We start from the raw sequence: 14,331 nt of genomic DNA on the forward strand, positions 1-14,331 counted from the left end.
CATCTCTGCCAAGACAAGGCTCGACTTGAGACAAGTAAACGCCGCCTTAGCTCTTATGGCCATAAAAGTAAGACGAAGACTTATGTCTCGACTCAGGTTTAAGGCGCAGCCACACATCGATGTCTTGGAGAGGAAATCAAGGCGAACTCAAGTCAAAGACTTTTTACTCGGGTGGTTAAGTCTCCCAGTCTCCTCTAGACTTTTCACATTAAAATTTATGAAAAAAATAAATATTTTGTTTATTAGATATAAAATACGAGTATATTAATATTAAACTAATAATTATTATATCTTAAACGACATTAAAATTAATGAAATTATTTATTAAAAATAACATGTGAAAAAAGAAATACTTAAAAACTTGAGTTCAAAATTTATCTCTTTAGTTCAAAATTTGACTATTTTTATGAAAATTATTTTTTTTTATAATTAATTTTTTTTTAGTGAAAATATAAGTTTTCTTTTTCGGTTTAAATTCGACTGTTTTATGGAAAATTAATCTTTATGATTGGAAATTCGTTTGTTTTTACAATGCATCACTTTTGGTAGCATCTTCAATCGTTGAAATATCAACTATTACATTTTCTCCCGTAAATCCATATTTGTAGGTTAAAAAGTCAACTAATTTGTTGAAAATTGATATATTTGTTCGAAAATTCAACTGTGGTCAAAAATTTTTATATTTTGTTGAAAATTCCTTTCTTTTTGTTTTAAGATGTCCACTACTATATTTTTATTAAGTATTCATTTTTTTTAATGCAACTGTTTTTGGTTAAAGATGAATGTTTTTTGTTTGAAAATTTGACCATAAAGTTTAAAATTTATATTTGTAGTTCGAAAATAAAACTATTTGGTTGAAATTCAAACTATTGGTTATAAATGCAACTTTTTCATTAAAACAAAAACAAATTTTCAACAAAACCGCTTACACTGAAAATCAAAAAGTTTAATTTGCAGCTTAAAAAATTAACGAATTTTCAACTAAATAGTAACATTTTCATCCAAAAACATTATTTTTTAACAAAATAGTTAAAATTTTTAATAAGTAGATAAATTTGCAACCAAAAAACATAAAACCTCGACAATAAATGAAATAGTTTATATTTCAACTAAAAAATATTATTTTAAAACAATACCAGTTAAATCGAACCAAAAAATACATTTCAAGCAAATTTTCTAAATTTTTAACCATAGAGATAAATTACTAACTAAAAAAGTGAATCTTTAGCAAAAAAAATTAATTTTTAAAAAAGCAGTTCAAACTTAAACCAATCAGCGAAATTTTCAACCAAAAAGATTAATTTTTAACCAAAGAAACAAAAACACGAATTTTAAACGAATTAATTAAATCCTTAACGAAGGAGCTTTAACCAACGAGAATTCACAACCACCAAATTACAGTTATAGATGTCTTGACATTTAATTTTTTTAAAGTCTGTGCACAAAATATGTGGTGGATATACAAAGACCGAGCACGTAATGTGAGTTAAATACATTAACGAGCGCTAAGCGCGAGATGCATATAGAGGAGAGTACCCAAATATGAGATACGAACTCTGTTTGGCGTGATTGTCGGAATTCTATGTACATAATTTAAAAGTAATATAGGTCATTTTAAAGGAAATTTAGTTTGTCATAAGAAGCTCAAATAAAAAATTTGATTAAAAATTTCTTTTATGCTGAAAATATAAAAAATGTAAAAAAGTGCTTTTGCCAAACTCGTCAAACGATTCTCATAATATGAGATACCCCAGGAAATAGCTAATAAAATGCAAAATAAAGTATTATTTTCAATGAAAAACTTCATTCTATGTTTCCGAAGTATAAATTTACTGTTATTTAGATATATTTAGTTTTTGCAGTAGTCACAAACATTTTTGTAACCAATTTCCCCTGCGCAGCCACAGTGTTATAAAACCCACAGGTGTCTCATATTATGAGAACCACACCGTGCAACTATGCACTTACTATGTCTTACTTGAACAATGAAAAAATTCAACACTATCGATATTTTTCTACTTAGTTATTCAATCCCTATTACTCCAGACAAATTTTACTGCTAAATACATATTTAATGAATAATAAATAGGGTTTAAAGAATTCCCTTCCAAGAACTCGACCACCATCGATTTCACAAATAGTTGGCCTATAGTCTTTAGAAGCCCAATGAAAAATGGACTGTACCACGAAATTACTCTTTCTTCAAGGGCTACAAGTTAGTGATAGAACCAACAGAGTGGGTCTCTTAGTTTTGCTGATACCCCGTTTTCTCATAATACGAGAATATCTCATATTCGAAATTCTATTATCGTGCACGAAGCTCTAGAACAAACAAAGAAAAAAGAAAAATTTCAACAAAATTCTCGATTTTTCAACCCAAAAAGGCCAATTTTCAACCAAAAGCTATACATTTTTATTTTGTTCACGTTCAGTCATAAAATCAATTTTGTACCTAAAAAAAGAATTTTTAACCAAGAAACAACTTTCAGTAAATAAACAAAAAAAATTCAACTAAATTGTTGAATAATTTCAACAACAAAGTCGAAAAACTGTTTCCTCATATTTTAAAAATCAAGTAATTTGTTGAAGATTCCTCTTTTTGGTAAGACATTAATCTTATTGGTTAAAAATTAATCTTTTAAACAGATGTCAAAATGTGATGCGTAATGTGAAATGGATTCGACCCGCTTCGAAATCATTTTTATCTCATTATTTTTTTGTTGAAAATTAATTTATTTAACTGAAAATTCAACTTTGCCATTTTTGGTAGAAAATTTCATATTTTTAATTGAAGTTTGATATTTTTTCGATCAAAATTAACTATTTGTTTCAAAATGTATGGATTTTGTTGAAAATTCGTCTGTTTCAGTAGAAAATTTATTTTCTTGATAATTCTTTTTTTTAAATAATTTATTGAAGTGAAAATTTAACGATCCATTTTTGGTTAAAAATTAATCATTTTAATTACAATTTTATTTTTCTTGTTCAAGATTCGTCTATTTTTGTAGAAAATAAACCTTCTGGATATTTTTCTTTGGAATCGGATTTGGTAGAGAACTCAGCTTTTTTTAATTACACTATTTATCGTAGACATTTTTTTTACCAAAAACTGAAAATTTGTCATTCTTGGTAGAAAAGTAATATTATTGGTAGAAAATTAATCTTTTTAATTCAGGATTTAATTATTTTGTTAAAAATCCCTTTTTAGTTAAAGATTTAGCTATTTGGTAACAAATTCATCTGTTTTGATAGAGAATTTAGAAATTGGGAATTTTGAAGAAAATTCGTCATTTTTGGTAGCAAAATATACTTCTTAGTTGAAATTTGATGTTTTCTTTAAGCGTTCAATTATTTTGTTAAAAAATCCTTTTGATTTGTTTAAAAACTAATATATTTAAGAGAAAATTCGATTATACCATTTTTGATATAAAAGTAATATTTTTTAAAAAAATCATGGAATCGAATTAATACCATTTTTATTTGCTTAGATAAAGGAAAGTAGTATAATATAATTTAAATTAACTGTTTTCATTAAGGTGGCACTTACTAAGAAGTTATTATTTTAATTTGTAAAATTATGCATATTTGTAGAATATTTAATAGTAAAACAATCCAATATTCAGCAAAATAATGCAGAATGGTTCTCTATTCTTGATTGGACATTCACCAGTTTTTCCTGCACAGGGAATCGATATGGAAAAGCATTACAAAATTATCAGGCTCTGTCCAGTTTGCCACATCAGGGCCACGCTAGAAGTAGGGTAAACTATCTAAAACGTAAACAGGACCACATCAAGATTTCGACGCGGGATACAAATCCTGTTTCTCAAAGTGACCACCTTGGCCAATGAGATTGACGTGCGACAATTGAAGGGTGTTTGGTTTATTTACAAACTTGAACATTAACCTTTGCCATTTCTGTTAAAAGCTTTCAAAACGAATACTATATGCTTTTAATCTGGCGGTACAACAGCACGCCTTTTATTACAATGGTCGCAATTCAACACGCAACAAAATTTGGGTATTCTGCTGATGCCCACAATCACTAATCAACACAATAATTCCTCTCTTTTTACACATTGTCATAAAAAATGTCATGAAAAAGGAAAACACAGTTTTTGGTTAGCTCGGAACCATCTACGCCCTCTAACCCAAGATTATTGCAATCCAGGTGGCCACTTAGAGGAACACCAGTCGTCTTCAAAAAATGAGTCTTCGCTCCAATACCTCCACCACAGAAAATTCTGTACCTGTTTATAAGTCGTGTACCAAAACACATTTTGAGTTACAATTAGTCCATGTTTTGTTCAAGCTTTATTCTTTTTCGAATTATTAGAGATTAAATAAAATTGAAATACACACACGTAAAAAATTATTTTTGAAGTCCCCGAGATCGAATAATTACATTCTTTTTATATGCCAAAAAGTAGATTTGACAATTCATGAAGCAAGAAACATTGGTGGCAAGACTGTTATAAATTATAATTTTGAAATATTAATGTTTAATATTTCACTAATTGTTGTAAAAAATATACTCTGCATTGAAAAATGTCGATCCTTACATATTTCTGAATTTATGGAGAGTTACACGACTTACGAGGATTTATCAAGAGGTGATCTCATTAAATATAATTGCAAGAAGCAGACAGGCCACGTACCTAGAAATAAGAAATTAAACATAACCTTAACTTTTGAATACTCTCTTTAAATATATTATTTGAATATACATTCATTATTATTTATTGGGTGGTCCTCGCATATGATTTGAGGCAAAACATATTTTTTTAACTATTTCTTTTTCACAAAGTAAGAATTTACTTTATTCGAAAGATGCCTCATCGAAAGATGGAAGGCCTAGTTTTCGATGAGACATATTTCGAATGAAGTAGATATTATTTTGTTAAAAAAAGGGGGGGTTGAAATGTTTGCCTAAAGCCATATATGGAAGTACCCAATAACCAGTATGAAATCAAACTGAATTGCAGTTGATTTATTTCAATAACCTCTCTAAAAACCTGATTTAGTTGAAAATTACGAGCCGAAAAGTCAATTTCACACAAGAAGTTAATTCTTAAAAAGATATATGTGGGCGTTTGCTTGAAAATCACCCTTATATATGTTCGGTTCTAGTTTAGGTGATATTGGCCTTTTTGTGATTCATGGTCAAAATTATTATTTTTTTACCATACCTTTGTGTTCTGACAGAAATAGAAAGTGAGTATATTTAATCTTTAAAAAAAAGTATAACACGTGCGCTTATGGCACTTATTGTCTTTAGATGATTTTTTTCTCAAGAAGATTTTTTTTTTGAAATTCCAATTTCAAAATTCCCCGGCGACTTGATTTTCCATCTAACTTATCATTCTTCACTTTTGTGCTAACCTTTGAAAAACTATCTTTTAAAAACAGCACTTTACACTCACAATAAATTATGGTCGAGCCGCAATATAATCGGATACAATATATTACGGCTAATTGTAGGAAGGTCCATCAATCCATCAACAATTCTCGTCACTCAAAGCCGAAACCATTTTTAGCACTAACACTAGTACACAATAAAGCTCGTTTTCACTCCCCCGAAAAGCAAAGACGAGATACAGGACGACTGGAGGTTCAGGACTTGGCCGCGTGGAACGCTACATCACTGGTATAATCACTAGTTAAATATATCATTTGGCGTCGCTGGTATATTTCAGTATATGTTTCAGTTGATTCTCTTACTGGTTTACTTTAATGACTCAAAATACCGATTCAACCAGTTACAATTTCATTAGGTCAGTTTAACAGAGCAAGGACGCCTACATTATGTTATTTTGTTAAAAAAATCAATCTGACAGGTGGCAGGGGTGTAATTTCAAATAGTTCTAACCTCCGATTTCTTTGAAACACCTTATGCCAATGTACTCTGACTCTCTGATTAGAAAAACCATAGCGAAAATTAGCGTACATTTTATTTTTATGGTGAAAATGACGGAAAATCAATAAAAATCTCTAAGGAAAAGTTTTTGACCAAAAGATGTTTATTGCAATCAAAATTTTTCTCTGAATTTTCTCTGCAAATATGTGATTATTGTTGTTCTTTTCAGAAATGTCAGGAATAATGATATTAAATTTCCTGAAACAAAAGAAAAAGTGAAATAAAATAAATAGAGTAAAATTAGGAAAATATTGTAATGTCAACACGTGAATCCTGTTATTCTATGATATTGTCAAACGTAAGAAAATGATTAAAAATTAAAGACTTTTAAATAGCGGGCTTTTATAACAACCTAAGTTTATTATAATATAACTACGTATATATGCCTTCGATCAATGGTAAATCCGAACTTGCAACAATTTTTTTTGTACTAATGTATAATTTTTTTATAGATTTTATTTGTTTAAACTAGTTTTTCAAATAAATATATATTTTTAATTTCATGAGATCGATGAGGTCAATTTTAATTGCAATATTAATTGTTTGCGACATTTTGAAATTGTTTTCTTTGAAATCTCTTTGTAATTCATCGAAAATACATACACTAGCAATTAGCAGAAAGTTCAGGTACATTTCCTTTAATTGTTTGACAGCCTACTCTTTATATCTAAATTTAGAGCGCGATTAAATATTCTGTAACTGCTGAATAGCTATATAACATATTTACTGTCGGTAGTGTAGAATAATTTTTTATTTCTGTATTTTTATGGTTCTGTAGCCCCGGGCCCACATCCTTATAGTTTCGGTTGGGTGTCCGCCTGGCGTACTTCATCCCTGGGAACTGCAAAAAAGGATCCTTATGGCCAGTTCTAATTTAGGAGATATGTATGTTTTTCTAACATAAGTTGAGATCAAAATTATTATTTTTGGATCTGGGAGGGGATTGATATTGGGATATATAGTGAATTAATTGGGACTAGACTCATGCCCACATAGTAACCAGAAGTACACTCCACTGTCAGATTAAGCACGGTTTATGGCATTGCTTGCATTGGCCTTGACCATATCCCGGAGGAATCGAAACATAAACAGGCAGGACCACTGAATCATTTCAGTTGAATTTAGAAGCATGAACCAACCTGATGTAATGAACACGCTGAGAGCGCTGCCCGCATCACCAAGTTCCGAGGCCTCAAATTCTAGGTATAGCATAAACTGGGGGTGCTTAAATCGAAAGTTGAGAGTATACTTGCTGATTCACACATTCAAATTCGGAAAATCACTGGTTCGCAAGTGATAATTCAAAATACTGATTCAACCAGTTAAAATTGCACTGGTTTCTTTTAAGAGAATATATATTTCCTGTTCAAAGAAAAAGCATAACATGTGTGCTTATGGCACTCGACAAGTTTAGTTGCGTTTTTTTGAAAAACTGTTTTTCGAAGTTCCAAGTTCAAAAATCCCCGGTTTTTCGTTGGAAATTGATTCATCTATATGGCCCTATACGTAACTTCATACCGGCCAAAAGAGCCCTTTTCATGTAGATCCACACAAATATATTATTTATTAGTTAAATTAGTTATTAGTTAAATATATATTTCAATTATTTTTTCCAATTTTTTCCTACTCCATCTTTCCCTAGCAAAGCATTTAAAAAGGGTGCAATTCTTGGCTGAAAGGCGTTCGGTGATTTTAAAGCGAGATTAAAACGTCAAAGCTGTCGGAACTAGTTTCAGCCGGAAATAAATAACAGATGACAAGTTTACGTTCGACCATCAGAAAATATACAGGTGTATATATATGAATGAACGAGAGAACGAGGCAAATGTGTCGGTCACACAATCCACGTGGTATGGTGGCACGAGCGAACAGCCAATGGAAAGCCGTTGTCGCGGATTGAATAAGGAACCCGAGATATTTGGAAAGATTTATAATGCGTGGACTTCAGCGCGTGCGACATCGCATCGTGCCGAGAGAGAGAGAGAGAGAGAGAATAACGAGGTTGCGGAGAGATAAAACAAGATGGAGTGCGATATTGTGGTAGGTCGGGCACAAACGAGCTGTAACTGAAGCGAAAAAGAAGAGCAGAGCGTCAGAGGGAGACTGAGTGAGATTAAAGAGATGAAAACAGAGATAACAATATTACGCAATGGATATTTAACAGATTACTTTCATGAGTTCATTCATTTCCTTCTCTAATTTCTCACTTGCAGTTATCGTTCTGGGTAAACAAACTGAAAGCGTAAGCCGTAAGTTATGAGATTATAAAACAAACCTAATTTCGGTTTGGGAATTTCAGTTTTCATGCATCGGTTTCTAACCATATGCAACTCTGGCTTTATTTTTATCATAGAGATTGCAAGGATGTTACTTTGTTATCAGTATATTATGTTATCGCAGTATTTTTTATGAAAATGCTTTTTAACTAATCAAGCCGCCATGCAGGCACATTATCATCGCGCGCTGTGTGTGCGGCTAGCTTTGCTGGCTAAATTGAGGGCGCCAGGGTCACGTATCTAAAATAATAAGTCCTATCAAAAAATGGTTAAAAGAAATTTTGTAGGACTATTCTGCCGTCCAAACTAAAAAAATACATAAGTGACATTTTTGTGAAAAATGAGATTTTGGTATCTTTGGATTCGTAAGAGAAAGCTGCATCTAACTGTGTTAATAAAATCTATTGATTATTAATATTTATTGCAAAAAACGATTGTTTATAGATGAGAAAAGTCGAAAAAGTTGAAAAATACAACAGAAAAAGATACGCAAAGCACTTTGCGTGTCCTAAAAGTTGTACAAGGAAGGCAATACGTCATCAGCATGCACATGAAAAAGAACCTAAAGAACTTTGTATCTTTTTTGCCTTGTAAAAGTGACCGAGTGTGACGCAAGTTGACAAAAGAAAAGAATCGCTTGCCCTTACGTATCTTTTAGTCTTAATTAGCTCGGACTCTGATCGGAAATCCACGGGAAATAAGTCCCAGCTAAATTCGGCTATACACTAGCGGCTCCGCTTTTGCTTGTTCACGCCTGACTGCTCGCCTGAGTGACAGTCGCAGATCCAGCGCTCCCCGCGCAGCACCTGTTATATGTGCATTCGGCGCGGCGTCAATTCTCGGAAAGACTATAGAAGGGAGGGCTATTGAAGATTTTCACTGTATTTTAAAGGGAACTAAGGTGCTTTTGAAAACTCAAGCAAAAGCTTCTTTTGTTACATTTTTTAAGGAGTAAAGAAATTGTTCAATGGAAAAATAAGAGTTTTATTATTTTTATTTGTGAATAATTACGGGATCATTGAATATATATAGAAGACTTGGGGTTAATGAAATGATTGTTTCATGTTTTTCTTTCAATCGTGAAATACGAAAATCTGTCAACAGTTAAAGGAGAAATGAGTAAATAATGTGTTCGTAATAAAAATGTAAGTAAGTAATAATAATAACTAGTTAACATTTTTATAAACCCAGTTACACATTAAAATTATTTGTAATTTAATGTAGAAGAATTGCATACAACTTAACAAATAGATCATTCTGTTAATATCCCTAGAACTGTCGTATGAATCAAAATTAAATCTTCTTTTAATTTGCATTAATATTATAAATTTAAAAAATTAAGAAAAACATGTATTTTAAGAGTCACTGGATGTTGTATTGGCGTTTTAAACGTATAAGAATAATGAATCTGTGAAATTGATAGATTTTAGTTCATAGCTTTGTCTCATCAAACTCAACTGCATAATGACGGAAAATCTATAACCAGTGACGTATACTATATATGACCAAATAAAATTTTTAATATTTTTCACGCATATGTTTTTGTATTAAAGAATAGAATGCTTAGGAACAAAAAAAAGATCAAATACGATTTTATCGAAAAAAAGGTTTTCTCCGAAGCTATTCACAATTAGCGAAAATCTTGACAATTTAATCAAATACATAGTTATATAAAAAAAACCCAGTGGAAACGATGGTCCCGAGAAGTGTTTAGAACGTCATACGAACGTCCTAAGTCAGGCCAAATAGCATTCTAAAAACACAAAATGTTCCAAAGCTAGGAACAATCCTGGAACCCAAGTCAAATTTACAGGATGATTCGAGCAAGAACTGATTTAAATTACCTGTATATTCCAGATATAGTAAACCTCTCAAGTGGCAAGTTTAGAAGTGACATTTTCCACAGGATCAATATATAAAGAGAAGCTCAAATTTCTAATATAACTATAAAAAATTAACCGTTTGCACTAAATTTCATCATGAACATAAATGTCACATTTTACGTACCCTTGAACTTAACAAATAAAATTTTGATATGAAAACAAAAAATTTAATACATTCATGTGACAAATATGTCCGGAATACATCCGGAAATACCTTCAAAAATATAAATATTAAAAGTACGGTGTCAGCTTATTTATTACACACACATATGCAACGATCTCAAATGATATAAGATTTTCTGTAAAATCTATAACAAAATATTCGGAAATAAATCGAAATTTTTTCTAAATAAATGGTAAAAGTTCTGTAAAGTTTACAGAAAATGACGTAAGTTCATTGGAAATTTAGGTATAATAGGTGTATGCATTAGCTTTAAGGTGAAAAACCTTATACATTGTTAGAAAAAAGTCGCTGAATCACACCGATAAGTGAATGTTTTTCGCTCTGCAACTGAAGCGTGTTACCCCACATCTCTATAGGTGCAAAGTTCGGTGTCGAACGTGAGATCGTACCTTTTTCATCTCAGCCAGTGCGACTATTGACAGTTCTTGCATCGTTCTGGTGTTGCATGCTGCGTAGGCCAGCCTCGTGTAGAGCCGAAAATGCACGAGCAAAAATCCGAGCCCCCCGACTTCACGATTCGTTTTCGGTGGCTAACTGGCTATTAGGAGTTTTTAAGTAAACTGAATTTTGCAGGTTGTCAAGAGAATGAAAGTTCATTTTGTTAAGGTTTCACGGAAATGAAAAAAATTCTTTCAGGTTCCTAGGAAAACATTAAAAAAGATTTCAAAAATTATCAAAGTATCTGAAAAAGTTTAGATGAAATTTTTTTTATTTTACAGAGTTTAAAAAAATCAGTAAAATTTTGAATAATTTTTAAAGATAAGACGATTAGAAGGTCTGACAAGATTAAAAAAAAAGAATTATTTAAAAAACAGAACAATCTAAAAATTCTTGTAGAAGAGAAAAAAGATGCGCCTGGAAATTGTGTACAATTGTCAGTCTTTAAAAATAAAATTCTAATGGTTTTTTTTAAATTACTTTCAGCACGTTTCATCTCAGGCTGCAACCCCGCTTTTAATCGCAAGAGCTATAATTATTTTCAATAAAAATAAGTAATGAAAAAAATTTTGAAAAATTCAAAAAGAAGACACATCCCTGTATGCTTAAAGATATAATTTGTTTACTTAGAATAAGTGCTATGCAATTTAAAAAATTTATTTTAAGTACATATAAAATTAGTTAAATTATTTCTAAAAATTGGATACATTTAAGAATTGTAGTATTAAAATGCACTTAAAATTTAAGATTTTTGTATTTAATTTTGATAAGATATAACAGATATATATTTAAAATAAATCAATTATAATAAAAGTCGATACACGAAGGACTTTCACACTTTTTGTTTGCGAAAAAGAGATTCCTCAATTCTCAAGTGTGAATAGTAAGGGAACTGACGTCAATTAAACATTCATAATTAATGAAAGATTTTCATTTTCCCCTTAAGTACAATAGACTTATCATTGGATAAAAATGTTGTGAAAATTTTTCTTTGAAGGTGGTGTGGAAAGGAGTTTTATTTAAAAATGTGTGGTATTTTCTAACAGACAACTGTATGAATTTCTTAACTTTCTTATTTTTATTTTTTAAGTGTATATTAATCTGCTTTATGTTTAGGGGAAAATCATGTGCTGAAAAACGATAAAAGAAAAATATATTTTTGAAACTGGTCCAAATCTGTACAACCGTTTGTTAACATTTTTGGAATTTTTTTGGTATAATTTGAAAGGCGATTTTACATAGTGGTTTACTAAATAATGGAGTTTTTTTATAATTTTATTTCTGAAATCTATTCCCTGAGCAACATATTAAAACAAAATTTAGGAATATTTATAAAATTATGATTAGTTTTGATTTTTAAAATTAATGTATACAGAGTATAGTTTTTATATAAAATTTCACGACGGTTTTTGTACGATGTTTGGCCCTAGGGCAGAATCAAGGAAAATATTCTAAACTTATGTTCCTTATTTACTAAGATACTATACAAAAAGATACTTTTAGAATGGTTTTCTTCTTTTAAAATCACGAGATATTTCTTCATAAAATAAAATTTGTTAAATTCATTTTACAATTATTCAAAATCACAATTATTTTACAATAGAAATCTAATTGTAAACGCTAAATTTTGTAATATTGACATAAGTATCTTAAGACATTAAAGGTTTCGTAAAGTTTTCATTTATTAAGAATTTTTAAAGTTGAAAATTTAACGATTTTGTTAAACTTTTTTAAAAATTATTTTTACAGTTGGGAATGCATTCTTTTCTAATAGAAAATGATTCTTTTTGTTTGAAAATTGTTTTTTTGGTTCATAACTTAAAATTTTTTTAAATTCCCTTTTTTAGTTGAAAAATAATTTTCTTATACTGAAAATTTAACTGTATCATTTTTCGTTTAAAATTTTTTTTATTTGAAAATTTAACAATTTTGTTGAAAATGTGGTGTTTTATTTTTGCTTGAAAATTGACCTTTCTCAGTTAAAAATTAATCTTTTTTGGAAGAAAATTATTCTTCTTGTTAGAAATTCATCTATTTTAATTAAAAATTAATTTCTTTGGTTGAAAATGCATTTTTTGATAAAACTTCTTTTCCTTTGGTATAAAATGGTTGACAAAGAAACCATACCTAATTCTTAGCAAATTGTTACAAGTTTTAGTTATTTTTCAATCGTTTCAAACTTTCTAAATATGTCCTAAGCTTACTCAAATTGAAAAGTACATTTTTTTAACCAACATAAACTTCAAACAAAATTGTGCAACAAAATTGCGCGAGAAGGCTAGATCAGAATTAAGTTCTTGTTTTTTTTCTAAAATTATATATAAAATGGTAAGATTGCAAAAATTTTCTACGCACTCTTTTACACACCTTGTAAAATTTTCACAAAATAATAAAAAAATGTTGTGTTCTTTTTTCAATTTTCTTTCAGAATTCATTCTTTGGTTGATTTCATTTTTGGTTGATAATTCAACTGTTTTGTTGAAAATTCGATTTTTTTTAGTTAAACAAATATTTTCTTATACTGAAAATTGACCATTATCAGTTAAAAATTAATCTTTTTTGGCAGAAATGTATTCATCTTGTTTAAAAATTCATCTACTTTATTTAAAAATTCATTTCTTTGGTTGAAAATGCATGTTTTGATCAAACTTCTTTTCGTATAAAATGGTTAAAAGTTCATGTAGTTTTTTGGAAATTAAACTAATTTGATGAAAATTTTTTAGTTGTAAATTTATTTTTTTTAATGATAATGTAACCGTTTCTCGTTGATAATTTATCTATTTTGTTAAAAATTCGTTTTTTTTTGTTTTTTTTAAATTGATTTATTAAATTTTAAATTTATGTTTTCTGTAGCAAATTATTGGTTTGAAAATTAAATTATTTGTTTGCAAATTCGATTTTCTGCTTGAAAATTCAAATATTTTTTTGAAACTTTGATTTTTTGGGTTTGATAATTGTTTTTAACTGAAAATGTAACTATTCAATCTTTCCTTGAAACATTATTTTTCAGTTGAAATTCAACTATGTGGTTGAAAATTCATGTATTTTATTGCAATTTTGTCTTCTTTGGAACAAGTCTTTTTGTACGTAAATTCATTTCTTTGGTTGAAAATTAGACTATTTTGTTGTAGATTTAATTGTTTTTTTATTACAAATTATTTTTTTAAATGCAAATTTAATTGTTCCATTTTTTTTAAGTAAATCTTTTTTATTAAAAAAAAATTCGTTTAATGCTCCGGCTTAGTGTTTGATTCCACACTTTCCAGTGAAACTTTAAGTTTAGATTAAGACTTTTACATCTCCTCGGTGTGATTCGTTAATATTTTCAACACTGGGAAGTTGAGAGTTCGTAAATTTATCAACTTTACACCGGAGAAGTGTATTTTAGTAGAAGAAATCAGCGCCGTATTAACCTTTTTCGGGGCCTGGGGCTAAATCTTGAAGGGGCCCCCTTAAGGGCAGAGAAAATCCAAATGACGGTTTGTCGACTTGGGCACGTATTGACTAGTGGGCGCGGCGTAAGCTGCATTAGTGCATGACAGCGCTGTAATTTGAATTTTGTTAATAATACCATAACGTTGTTTGAATATATAATCTTACTCTCCGAAACTAATATTGTAGTTTCACTTTACT

This window comes from Belonocnema kinseyi, chromosome 5, assembly GCF_010883055.1.
Source record: "Belonocnema kinseyi isolate 2016_QV_RU_SX_M_011 chromosome 5, B_treatae_v1, whole genome shotgun sequence".
Lineage (NCBI taxonomy): Eukaryota > Metazoa > Arthropoda > Insecta > Hymenoptera > Cynipidae > Belonocnema > Belonocnema kinseyi.